Source organism: Coenobita brevimanus, chromosome 15, assembly GCF_032717465.1.
Source record: "Coenobita brevimanus isolate Jiangsu-jjx chromosome 15, ASM3271746v2, whole genome shotgun sequence".
Lineage (NCBI taxonomy): Eukaryota > Metazoa > Arthropoda > Malacostraca > Decapoda > Coenobitidae > Coenobita > Coenobita brevimanus.
The window spans coordinates 4,841,941-4,854,990 of NC_136968.1; the positions used below are offsets into that span (position 1 = coordinate 4,841,941).

At 43.0% G+C, this 13,050-nt stretch overlaps 1 long non-coding RNA gene across 1 annotated transcript in view; it reads left to right on the forward strand.

Moving 5' to 3' along the window:
- Positions 1-13,050, forward strand: part of LOC145390613 (uncharacterized) — a 37,711-nt gene that overhangs the window by 8,909 nt on the left and 15,752 nt on the right. The window contains exon 2 of the long non-coding RNA XR_013895695.1: positions 4,240-4,409. This is a non-coding gene — a long non-coding RNA (uncharacterized LOC145390613). The remainder of the gene's footprint in view (positions 1-4,239; positions 4,410-13,050) is intronic.

Below are 13,050 nucleotides of genomic sequence, written 5' to 3' on the forward strand. Positions count from 1 at the left end.
TCATAGTATTCAGACATGCTAGAGTGAAACTTTCACTTTCATTACTCCTAGGGTATATACTCGTATTCTTATAATACTACTCATTTACATTTCTATTTACGTTCTCTATTTTATTTACGTTATTTACATTTCTGTTTTATTTACACTGTGTTATGCACTGTCACTTGAAGTAACTTATAAAACTATTTTCCATTGTTCACGTATATTTACATTCATTACTTTCACTTGCTGTTTACACATTATTTACAATTCCACTTGCACTGTTTTACTCAATAGAAAGATCGTAGTCACTCTTTTATCAATTGTCAGCCCTTTACCTCTTTCCATACGAGGTTTAGTAGGGGGTAAAGGTCACAAGGCCCTTTGCATGGGGGTGAAAAAGTCCCTGAAGTCAGGAAGAAGAAACAGACGTACCTCTGCTTCGGAAGATGAGAGTAAACTGATAACGGAGGGCCGGGGTAGAGGCCTACTTAGGGGATATTCAGTGCTACCAATGTTCGCTCTTGAAACAGCTATGTATAGCACTGATATGATTGGCAGGAAATCTAGACAAAACATTATAAATTAGGTAGTTCCAGGTGAATGTAAATATCACTTAGGCTTCTCCCTTCCCTCCTTACATGTATGTTTATTACAAAAATAGATTATAAGGCATATTTCAAGGGGAAAAAAAACAGCGAAAACTAGCGAACGAGTGCATGTGAGGTGTTGTCAGGTGATAATTAGCCAATTCCAGGTGTATGGCACTCTCATTTACCTTATTTCTTTCTTGTATATATTACTTGGTATAAGAATAGGGCATAGGGCTTATTTCAATGGATGAAATCAGTGAAAAATTCTAGGGAAGATTTACTTAGCGTAGCACGGCCGGGCAGGCGAGAGGATAGGGTAATGGAGGGGGGATAGGGAGGGGAGTCAAGAACGTGGAGAAATGGCTAAATTGTCAACAATGGATGGGAGTACAGATGAGATTAGGAGTGCTGACTAGTGTTGGACATTGGCAGTACTGATAGATGATACAAACCCCCACTTGGAAGCCCGGGTGAATTCAAAATAACAGAATCACAAAAGCGACGCCTCGCAGTATGATCCCTTGCTCCCAAGCGTCACGAAAGTGACGCCCCGCGGTTAAGGGGTTAAACGTACTCACATTTTCCAATTCCTCACCATCCAACCTCGCTGTACATTCACTGACTTCACCTCTCTCAAAGACCATCACTTTACTCTTCCCTACATTCACCTCCAGATTCCGTTTCTTACACACTCTCCCAAACTCGTCCACCAAGCCTTGCAGCTCCCCTTCGTCTTCACTCAACAACACAGTATCATCTGCAAACAACAGTACAGGGAGTTTCCAAACACTATCCTCTCTCACCAGGGCCACTCCAACATCCACTACCCTACCTTGTACCTCTTTTATTACCCCATCCATTTACAGATTGAACAACCATGGAGACATGACACATCCCTGTTTCAACCCAGCTTTCAAAGAGAAAAATTCACATAGTTCACCATCCTCACGCACTGCAGCCTTCGCACCATCGTACATACTCTTCACAGCATTCAACAACTTCCCATCTACTCCATATATTCTTAACACTTTCCACAATCCCTGTCTATCCACCCTGTCATATGCTTTCTCCAAATCCATGAAAGCCGCATACAACTTCTTTCCCTTCTCTAGAAACTTTGCCACTAAAGATCTAAGAATGAATATCTGATCTACACAACCTCTTCCCTTCCTAAAGCCTCCCTGTTCTTCTCCAACTAATTTCTCTGTTCTTTCTCTAACTCTGTCAATAAGTATCCTACCATACACTTTTCCTATTATACTAAGAAGACAAATGCCCCTATGATTACCACACACTTCTTTTTCCCCTTTTCCTTTGTACAGGGGAATAATTATACCTGACTTCAAATCCTCCGGGACTCTACCTTCCTCCCAGGCCAATCTGCACATCTTCCACATCCATTCTACTACTATCTCTCCCCCATGCTTCAGCATTTCACCTCACATTCCATCAATTCCTGGGGCTTTCCCCGATTTAACTTTCTTCATTGCTTCCACAACTTCTTTCCTACTGATTTCTTCCTGGCTTCTCACCTCCCTTCTTCTCCCAGCCATTCCCCAGCCACTTATACTCGCATTACTTCCATCCTCTATGTTCAACAATTCCTTAAAGTGTTCTCTCCATCTGCTCACTTTTTCTCCCTTCTCCACTAGTAATCTACCATATATATATATATATATATGTGTGTGTGTGTGTATACATATATATATATATATATATACATTATATGTAAAGATAGAGAGAATGGTAATAGATTTTAGTTATTTTTTTTCTATATGTTGATATTGTATTGTTCTAGGTTTTAGGTGTGGAAATCTAGAATGTCACAATACATTAGTTGATAACAGTTCATTTAACAAGCCCCTGGGTATTTAAAAATTATATATATACAGTATATATATATATATATATATATATATATATATATATATATATGCAACGTTGGGTCTGGTTAGTATTTGGATGGGTGACCGCCTGAGAACACCAGATGCTGTTGGCATCCCTACGTGTCAAGTGGGGTTGGTGGAGGATTAGTGCCCCTCCCTGTAAAACAATTAACTCTAAGCCGTTGGCCACCCCGTTTGGGATACATGGCATCTGGCAATGAATGAATGAATGAATGAATATATATATATATATATATATATATAAATATATATAAATATAAATATATATATATATATGTTCATTTCCGACCCTCATTTATTATGAAAAATATAGTAATCCCACTGTTATCTTGATGTCCATTACCTGGACGCTGTGATCTGGGATTCGAAACGATTATTCATATATTTCTTCATTTTATCCAAACAGAATGCATGCGTCAAGGTGAAAGTTATGGCTGTTTGAACATTTTCGCCTAGAAGGGCGGGATTAGCCTGATGGCACTGCCCTTTCTGGCTGGGTAAACCAGTGTCTGCTAGAGAGCCCCTCGATTGTTCTCAGTTCCCACACGACAACGACGTAGTGAACTGCTCCTCTCGGACATTTGTTATGGTGGTGCAAGTGGTAACTTTTGTGGTTGTTCCCTACCTGCTTCAACCCTTGCTATTCCTTGCATGCCTCTTCCTAGGGTGTTTGATGATGGCCCCTCCACCAAGGAAAAGGAAGAGGATACAATAATGCTGATTCTGAAGAAGATTGATGCCGGATGGTCGAATCACGAGTGTTGACGTTGATTTTATTCTAAGTTACTGTACTGTACCATGATTTTATGTCATTTTACCATTATCAGTATTTTTTGTGTGCCTACTGCATTGTCTTGTGTAGCCATTTTTTTTTCATGTTTTTTCATGTCACTGCAGGTTATGATCCTGTAGGGATGATTGTTTGTCTATGGTTAATGGGTCTGTTTGAGTATGGTAATTGCTTGGCTGTGGTTTGTAGGTCTGCTTGACCAGATAGAATAGTGTTAAACAACAGGAACAAGTGTTGTATGATGTACTGTAGTGGCTTTTTACACCAGCTTTCAAAGTTAGGTTATGAACGATGGGGGGCCAGGGAGCGGATGGAGTCATTACCCAGATATGCCTTTGGCCCTGTTACGTCGGATAATTAAGGGATTACTGTATTTAAGTTTTCAAAAATCAGATACCTCCTCCCAAAATGGAGATTTGCAGGGGAAAACTATATTATCTAGGCTTTTGCATCCCTCAAACTCAACATGGGGATCTCCTTTGAGGTAAAGAGCTTGAAGAATTTACTCGGTTCAAATCTAACTATCCTGACCTATGAACACCACATTCTCTGTGACCTAATAATGACTTTGTTCATATTTAGGCTAACCACACTCTCCATTGAATATAACCTTTGGAAATTGCTCAGGTGACTACACCGATTCCCATGCCTAATGGTTTCCTTACCCAGAAAACCATTTGTAGCATTGGATGGTTACTGCATACGCAAATGCTGTGGTGAGGCACTGTCCACCACAAGGTAGCATGAGTTCACTTCATGGGATAGCCCAACAAGGCCATTGTTTGCATGTTGTTGATGAAGCTGCTTGGCCAGACAGACCAGGTTTGCACTGTTACTACTGTTACATAATTTCTAAAAAAAAAAAAAATGTGGGGTTAACAAGAATAAGAAAAAAAGGGAGAGTGTAGAATACAAAGAAAGCCAAGAACTGTGCTGTTATGATAGGTTTTCCTGTGTATGATTCCCACAGATTGTGTTGTCCACGCTGGATGTGTGTGTTAGGTCACCAGATGAAGCTTCTCAAGTCTGATGTCTTGAAGTAGTCTTAAAGTAGATGCTAGATGAAGATATAGAGTGGGAGATTGCCACAGCTGCAGTGTTTAAAATAAGCTCCAGCACAACCAGGCTCTATCATTGCTGGTATGTATGAACTCCTCCAATACAATGACATCTCTTCCAGTTTGGTCTTGCCACTGTGAAACAGATTCACTGAACTTAGGAGAGGCTTTTCAGAAAGGAGGAAGTAGATGTATCCAGCATTCACCTCTTCATTGCTTGATATTTTTTTGTATGCTAAAGTTTTCAGAAGGTAGGAAGAATAAATTACAGTCATATTGAAAGGATTAGTCCCCTAAGCCCAAGGATCTCACTTATTGCTGTGATCTCCAGATAATTTCATTTAGCTTAGGAGAGAATTTTCAAACTCAAAAGGTTAGATATTTTCATTATTAACCCCTTCATTACTGTATTTGGGTGTTCTATGAAGGTACCATAAATAAAATGGCTGGTAGCAGCAAGAGTAAAAGAAAAATTATATTCTCAGGCTGAAGGTGTGAAGAATCTTCAGCTGGTCTTCATGTATAGCCTAGTTGTTTCTCGAAGGTTATATATTATTAAGTTACTAATGAATGAACACGTTTTTCTAGTCAAACTTCTCATATGTAATTCATTTTTTTTTTTTTCATCATCATCATCATCATCATCCGGACCTCCTTTCCCACCCTAGGGCAGGGTAAGGATTAGCAATGTCCAGACAGCCCAAATTGGCATGGTTCAATGGGCCATGCTTCCATTCACTCACCATTCAAGCCCCTGGAATCCTGGCTCTGTCTGATGTGCCAAAAATATTCACCACGTTCTTTAGCTTCACATAAAGGTATTTATTTGTTTTTCAAATTACAGTGGACCCCCTGGATGTGTAGGTAAAGTGCATCCAGAGCCCAGACACACACACATCGATATCCTGCTATAAAAATCTGTTGTAACTGACCCTCTGTCCTGGACCCATCCTGTCTAATAGAAACCCTCTGTGACCCCAACTAGACTCCAGATATGTTCTCTAAGAGCATAGCTTACTGTATAAAAGTAAAGCACACAATATACAGTGGCAATAAAGAGGATTAAAAGTACAAAAATTCACCATGATAGGTCCCACATTGTCCACTAAATACTCACTATGACCTCTGCTGCAGGTATGCTGCTGAAGGATGTAGTTACTCTCTCAAGGTAAAGCAGACATAAGACAGTAATATTAAAGAGGTTGAAAGGCATAAAAAAGTGGGACACCTCTCCTGAGAGCCACATGTTTTAGCTAATCATGGGAATTCTGTGCACTCAGAGTCTGTGCAACTGGAGGGTCTGCTGTATAAATCTTCTTTTTTTTTTTTTTTTTTTTTTTTTTTTTTTTAAATGAATGGGGGAAGGAAAAACAAAGGAAAAAAAAAGTCCATGTGCCTAAAGGCATCCTCCATTCATAAAATATTTATAACAACTGGATTTAAATTGAAGTGGATTAAACGTTTGTGGGAAACAACTCCCAGGAAGTGAATTCCAGAGAGTAGTAGTTCTGGGGATAAATGATTTTGATAAGCAGAGGTTCTGCATTGCGAGGGAGAAAGTGTGAGTTCCTGGGCGCTCCCAGGTGCCCGACTATTTCGGAAGAAAATGTGAAAGGGAGGCACAATTAAAGCCAGTTCGTCGGAGCACTTACGGTAAAAATATCGATAAAATAATGCTAAAGAAGCAACATCTCTACACACTGATAATGGAGGAAGGTCCTGCATTATGGCAGGATTACTGATTAATCTAATGGCTTTATTTTGAATTTTGTCCAACTGCCTCAGTGCAACTGCTCCACATCCACTCCACAGTGGTGAACAGTATTCAATCTGAGAACGCACATGACTTATGTATATTGTGGCCATCTGCTCGTCAGTGAAGAACTCACGAACTCAGTACATAAGTCCCAATTTTTTGGAAGCATTTTTAGCAAAGGATTTAACATAAGCTGTCCAGCTTCGGTTGGGGTTTAGAGTAACACCTAGGATATCAGTTGTAATGGATATGGAAATATTGACATCATTTAAAATTATGTGGGAGTCTGAGGGATTCTTTCTGTTGGAGAAATTAATGTATTTAGTTCTGTAAGCATTAGATGAGACCAGATTTGTTTGTCTCCATTGATTAATTTTAGAAAGGTCCTAGATCAGAGAAACTGCTGTGTTTATTTGGGAATTTATAATATCTGTCTATCTATCTATCTATTGCCAGATGCCACAATTCAGTAAGGGGTGGCCATTTGACTTTGAGTTATTGGTTTTACGGGGAGGGGCACTAACCCTCCACCAACCCACTTGTTGACACGTAGGGAGCACTTATGGGTTGGTTAAATGGTTACCACCCACCGTTGTAAATGGTTTCTTGGCTTACAGGAAACCATTTGGCTTGTCTATCTATCTATCTATCTATTGCCAGACGCCTCAATCCCGTTTGCGGTGGCCACAAACAAATCGCCTCCAAGTCGCCGTCCCCCGCCATTTCACTCCCCTGCTCCCAACTCACACCCCCCTCTCTCATATACCTCTCCACCCCATCTCTCCATCTCATCCTCGGCCTCCCCCTCCCTCTCTCCCCCTCCACCTCACTCACATACACTCTCTTCATCAGTCTTTCACCCTCTATCCTCTCCACATGGCCAAACCACCTCAGTGTGTTCCTCATAACGCTTCCTATCACATCCACATCAACACCACAACGCTCAATGTAAATCCACCTGTAAAGGAAAGAAGAGCAATTAGAAGTGACAGGAAAGATGGGAGAAATAGGAAGAGAGGAGGGCAGGCACAGAAAGAGAATAATAAAGGCTAAGGAAGAAGTAGGCAGCACAACATCAAGTGAGTAGATGATGGTCGCCACCACCTACCGCCAATTTATAATATCAAATTGTTGTGGGGTAGATGTGGATGTGGTTGAGAAGATTAGGAGAAATACACTGAGGTGGTTTGGACATGTGGAGAGAATGGAGAATGAAAGACTGACTAAGAGGGTGTATGTAGGTGAGGTGGAGGGAGGGAGAGGGAGAGGTAGACCGAGGATGAGGTGCAGGGATGGAGTTGAGAGGTATATGAGGGAGGGGGGGGTGAGTTGGGGGGAGGGTAGTCAAATGGTGGGTGACAGAGTGACTTGGAGGCGTTTTGTCTGCGGCCACCCTTTGCGGGATTAGGGCGTCGGGCTATAGATAGATAGAAATTGTGTAAAGGAGGTACTAAATGTGAAAGAACTATGAAGGGTCGAGTCATCAGCATAAGAGTGTATTGGGTTGTGAGTGACAGATAGGTGGTCACATATATGAATGAGAAAGAGAGTTGGCGCCAAAACTGATCCCTGAGGTACGCCAGCATTTATGAAATGAAACCGAGAATAAATTCCATCTACCATTACCCGTATTTTTCTGTTATGAAGGTAAGAAAAAATTAGAGGAACCAGTGATGCAAGGTCATAGTGTGACATCTTTGACAATAAGGCCCAGTGCCATACTCTGTCAAATGCTTTTGATGTATCAAGTGCTATTGTGTGTGTTACACCGTGTTGGTCTATTGTTTTGTTAATCTGATGGGTAAAAAGGCAAAGAATGTCTACAGTTGAACGTTCTTGTCTAAATCCATACTGCTGATCATTGATTAATTTATTGATTTCTAGTTGCTTGAACCAGAAGCAAGTCATGGTTAGAACTGTTTCACTCAGCCTCTTCTCTGCAGTAACAGCTTTTTACTGCATAGTATTTTGCTACCACCAGATGATTTAATGTAGCCTGGGATAGTGAATGGCCCGTCTCTTTAAAAAGTAAAAAAACAGAGGAGGGGGTCCCTAGTCCCCTCACCTCACCCTTTTTAGTTGCCTTTTACAACACGCAGGGAATATGGTGGCAGAATTCTTCTTAACACAACCTGGCTGCAGAGTAGTAGTACCACCCCATAGTGCAGCCAGATTGTGTACCCCCCACCACAGGGGATCTGTCCCTTCTTCCCTTGGGGCTAAGATGCGAATGAGTGTGTTTGAGTGGATGAGTAAATTAGGAGTGTGTTGTCCTGTCTCAGCTACCTCCCTTTCCTTGGGGGAAGCAGCCTAGGTATATAGATAGATAGATAGATAGGATAGTGAAGGGGTTTATGGTAACTGTTTGTAACCAACCCATTACTGCAGAAGGTACAATCCCAGAAGCTGAAAAAAATTATCTGGCAGTAGCAGGAAATAAGCAAGGCATCACAGTAGTGAGATAGTTAACCATTTCCCTCCAGTGGTGTGGCACAGACTAGGAGCCTAGACATGGTGATGCTGTGCACCCTGAGTGGAGCAGCTGTGTTGTCCACCTGGGAGATGAACAACCTCACATTTCTTTGCACCCTGGTAAGGGAAGGACCCTGTTCTAATCCTGGTGATGCACTGTCTGCCCTAAGGGGACACTGGTTGCTTGCACATTGTATGTACTGTGTTATACCTGTAGGGCGGCCTCACAGAAGCACTTGCGTACCTGTGACCAGTAGGCTGGCACAGCCAGACAGACCAGGGTTAAGCAGCAACAACTCCAGTGTTGTATTTTTCATTTTACTGAGCTACCACCTCACAGTTTTGCTTAGGTTAGGAATGATGTGTAGTAAAGAACAGGTTAATGAAGACTATAAGCAGGGGTGAACTAACTAAAGTCAGATTTTTAGAAAATGAGGTTTGAAATTTATGCATATAAATCCCATGACTTTTGGAGCATTTGATTCATTGTAGATTCTCAGTAAGGTACAAATGAGCTAACCAAACCTTTCCTTGCCATTAAATAGAGCAGTCCCTGGAAACAGTGATACAAAAATCAAATTTTTGCATGGATGGCAAGTTTGCTCTTGCTTTTCTGAAGACCTTATCTGCAACCCCTCCAGTTCAAAACATACTTCCTAAGCTATGTAATCTTCTGAAGATAGCAAGACTAGCCAATGTCCTGCTCACTTTAACATCCATCCATCATCTAATCCTGTGTCGCCCCATAAGGAGCGTAGAACCTGGGGCTAGGTGAGTTGTCCTTGACATTTAAGATGAGAATGACCAGCCTCACTCATCCCTGAGTGGCATTATGTGAGCAGTAAACCCCAACCACCCCATGGATATAAACCTACACAGGCTCAATCCGATTGGAGCTCCCTAACTTCCCACTAAACTGTCAGGTGCAGTAATTTGGTTATATGGTTCCAAAAAATTACCATCTCTGCTCCTTGATTTTGAGACATAGCAGTAGATTAACAATGAAATGTAATATAGGTCATAGAGATGCACAATGGAGAGGATACAGAGCTGTTGTGGTGTATCATTCTTCCATTGAGCTGTGGATAATAAGCAGCCATAGGTGGAAAATCTCTGTCAAGTTAATGTGAAAAAAAGAAAAAAAAAAAAGTATCATCATAGTAAAGGGATAAAAGTATCATTCTTCCTGCACTCAGTCCATTACTGAACCCTTTGCAGTGGATCATCATGAGCTAGTTGTGATAAGAACCTTAACTCCTCAGTCTGGAGACATACGTTGGTCGAGTGATGTACCTTGTAATTTATTCTAGCAAGCATGAGTTTACTTAGCTCAGGAGAGGTGAACATGGAAGGGTTTTGTACAGGGTGGCCCAAATACAACCAGGTTTCACTGTATAACTGTTTGCTATGTGTAAATCAGCACAACGATAATTAAAAAGGTACACCCTTTTTTGGAACATTAAAAAATTGGTCATGATTTCACTAGAATGATATTTGTGACAGCTGCCTCTGAGGATCTTATGTGGATGCAGTGATGCACACAAGCTGGTCAGTTGCCAGAGGCAACCTGGCAGCCCATTGATTACATGCGCAGAACCCCAGTCTCAGGTCTGCGCAGGCGATGGTCTTTGCACCAACCCTTTGACTCTCGCTTGGCCACTCACTCACGTGTCCTGCACCTGTGACCTTCTCCCGTGCAATATCCAGGTTATCTTTCCTTCTCACTTGCGTAAGGCCATCACATTGCTAGCACTAACACCAAGTAACAGTGCAAAGACATTACAAATAATGCTGTGTGTGATAGTAAGTGGAGAGAGGACATTTTGTGTGTGAAATAAGTGAAACTCTGAACTGGGAAGTCATGTCAGGTGCAACTTGCAGTGGAAATGGAAATCATGTTGCTCTTGATGCCGCCATGGGCAGGGCTAAAAGAGCAAGTTGTAGTTTTTCCCTTGACATGCAATTAGTAATTGTTAAGTGCTGTAAGGAAGGGAAAGGCCCAAGTAATATTACTGCACCCCAAAAGCTACCCCACTCCACAGTCCCAACGGTCATAAAGAAATCAGATGCTGTAATTACAGCATCACAGAACATTCCTTCCCTGACTGCAAAATGTCTGACCAGAGCAAGAGAGCCTGTCATGGAGGAGATGGAGTGTCTCCTGTCTCTATGGGCCTCATCACTGCCCCTTCATCTGGAGTATAGCTCTTGATCTGAGAAAGGACTCCAAGGATAAGGAAGGTATGGAGGCCAAGGAGGAGTTTCAGGCCAGCAGGGGTTGGTTTGTGCAGTTTAAGGCCCGTACTGGCCCTAAACATGTGACCATGCATAGCAAGGCTGCTTGTGCAGATCAGGTGGCAGCTGAGGCCTTCCCTGCAAAGCTGAAGGCAATTATAGAGGAGGGGGGATCCTCTCCAGAGCAGGTTTTAAACTTTGACAAAATGGTCCTGTTTTGGAAGCAGATATCAAAGAAGACATTTATCAGCTGGGAAGAACGATATGTGTCGGGGTTCAGCGCTGACAAGGACTACCTCACCCTCCTCCTTGGTGCCAATGCAGAGGGGGACCTGAAGCTCAAGCTGCTCCTAGTGGACCACTGGGAGTACCCCTGAGCGCTGGCAGGGTTCATAAATTTGGAAGAGTAACCCAGGGACTTGGTTGACTTAAGAGTATCCCCGGGGCCTGGTTGACCTCTGCACACTGCCAGTTGTACATGATTGGGCACATGTCTCCCTGTCTGCATGACTATGCCAGCAGGAGCAACCTTACCACCCATTTTGTCCTGCTCATTGACAGTGCCATGAGTCACCCAGAGGGCATAGAAAACTAGGTGGATAATATCAAAATGGTCCACCTGCCCCCAAACACAGCGTCACTGCTCCAGCAGATGGATCAAGGTGTCATTGCAACATTCAGGGCATACTGCCTCCACTGCACCATGAAGCAGATGGTGAGGGCAAGTGACTCTGGGGTGAGCAGTGTGATGCGGCACTTTTGGAAAAAGTTCAGCATCAACCACACCATCGACAATATAACAGCGGCATGGAAGGAGACGTTGGCGAGCACAGTGAATGCCATTTGGTGCGAAGTGTGGCCAGATTGTTTGTACTTCATCATGGGGTTCCTGGCACTTGAGAACATCTGTTGAGATATCCTCAGCCCCTCACATGAGGCAGGATTTGAGGAGATCGATGAGGAAGTCTTGCAAGAGGTCATGGGCAGTCACACTGAGCAGCTGTCCACAGAGGAGTTCATTGAGCTCAGGGAGAAGGTGGCAGAGGCATAGAAAGGTGGCGATGATGGCAGTGAGAACAGGCACCTTCATGTTCTCAGTATTTAAATCTTGAAGGAGTTCCTTGTACTAATGAGCAAGGACCCGAACCTGGTGAGGAGTGATGTGTCAAAGCATGGCATAACACGGCATCAAACAGCACATAAAGGTATCCAGGGAGGTCCTGGCAGATAAGAAAAAGGTAGCACAGCAGACCACTATCAACTCCTCCTTCTCCCCTACTGGCAGCACTGAAGAGGAGCCCTTTTTCTCCCTTGCCAGCAGCGCCTAGGAATAGTCAGGGCCATCAGCGAGTGGTGTGCAAATGCAGCATTCTGTATCACCTGCCTCTGTCATGTCTGCCTCATCTTCATTGCCACCTGGCACACTTGTATGCCACACAGCTACACTGCCATGCTGTTCCTTACCCTCACCTCTGAACTGTCCATTGGCCCCATCGCATTGCATTCCATTGGTCTCACTGCATCGCTCTCCATTGGCCATAGTGCATTGCTGTCCCTTGGCCTCACTGCATTGCTCTCCCCTTCTCCCTTCACCTCCTCATCCTCCTGAGGATCTGGAGTGATTGTCCAGGCCATCCAGCTGTCCCCCAGCCTGAGGGGGACCCTTGTGATGACACAGATTGGCCTGAAACTGTCTTCAGGTGGATGGCATTTTTTTTTTTTTTAAATAGATTTTGCGGTCAAGGGCACCTTCCTTAACCCGCCCCGTCCCGACGACGTATGGGTACGTTGCAACGATTTGCATTTGCCAGTCCCGGCGACGTACCAGTACGTCGTGCAATTGCAAGGTCGCTAATTTGCACAATTTTCAATTTTCGCACGTGATTTTTCGTATGTATACACAGGACACCTTCCTCTATTCCTGTACAAGATACCAAGCAGGGACAATGCCTTACACTGCATAACCTCCCCCCTCCCCCCCTCATGCCATTGTCTTGGCAAAGGACCTGTTACCAGTGACCTGGCTAGTAAAGTTATTCAGGGCCAGAGTGATTCTCCAATCGATGACAATGTGGAGGACAATGTTTACATAGCATTAGAAGAAGAAACAGCCAGAAATAATGATCAGGTATTGTGGCAAAAATAGGTCAGGTATGGTGATTAGTTAGTGAGTGAAACAATGCTTATAATGCCTTTATTACTGCTTGAAAACCAATATACTGTCATACTACATATACATTCGTACCAAGTAAATAAATAA